This window comes from Triticum dicoccoides, chromosome 2A, assembly GCF_002162155.2.
Source record: "Triticum dicoccoides isolate Atlit2015 ecotype Zavitan chromosome 2A, WEW_v2.0, whole genome shotgun sequence".
Taxonomy (NCBI): domain Eukaryota; kingdom Viridiplantae; phylum Streptophyta; class Magnoliopsida; order Poales; family Poaceae; genus Triticum; species Triticum dicoccoides.
The window spans coordinates 129,130,327-129,131,268 of record NC_041382.1 but is presented as its reverse complement, the minus strand read 5'-3'; positions in this window follow the sequence as shown (position 1 = coordinate 129,131,268).

The following is a 942-nucleotide window of genomic DNA, read 5'->3' as shown; positions in this document are numbered from 1 at the left end:
ATATTTTACTTTACACTTTCTTTATTTCATATAACTTTTGTTCGGCACGCCCCTTTTTCAACTTAGTTGCTCTCTTTTTACAGATGAACGTCGTGCTGCGCCCTTCCAGGATACGGCACAACAGAGACACAGACGCAGACGTGTAGTAGGGACCCGTTCCAAGGATTCTTTTCAGATTAAGACCCTGCGTAAACTTTTTTTACTGTCTCTTGTTGATACACATCCCCTGGTTCTATGACCAAGGAGGAGGCTGGCGTCTTGGCATGTGGCCACGTCAGAATTCTTGCGCGTACCTGGACACTAGGGGCTTATACTTCAGAGCGTTACCTCGCCCGCTCTCATAAAGACCGAATACCTAAGGAAGTGTTCGGCGTCGCGAGTTTGGCCTTATATGCATCAGCTCCGAGTCATGATTTTGGTCAAATGTTGGGTTGCCCGGCTCCTGTGTTCGGCCGCCTTACGTTCCGCTCTATCGGCTAAGGCGACACCAGGAGAACTACTGCGATTGTGCCCTAGTTCGGCCAGGCGAGCACCTTAGTAGAGAAAGCCGAAAACCGACTGTCATGATATGGCGTGAGACTGGTCAACCACTCGATGACTCTCCGGAATATGTAGGATTCCTCCGCATTAACGAAGGGCCGTTTCCCGGCCAGGCACATACGCGCCTTGAATTCGGGCGAGCGCAGTCGCCACCAGGGGCTACCTAAATAGTCCCATTGTCAAGCTCCTATGGCTAAGTGAAAGTGTTAAAGCATTATAGTCCAGTTGCCTAGCTCGCTGCGCTATCACCTCCTTTGTAGGACCAAGACGTTGGATTAAGTGTGAAAATGCGCCTTCTGCGAGCACCCCCGCACTATGTGCGTGGGGGCTGAAGCCAACGACTGCAATCTTTTAGATTTTGTATATATATATCTTAAAACGGCCGCACAGGAGGTGTTCCAA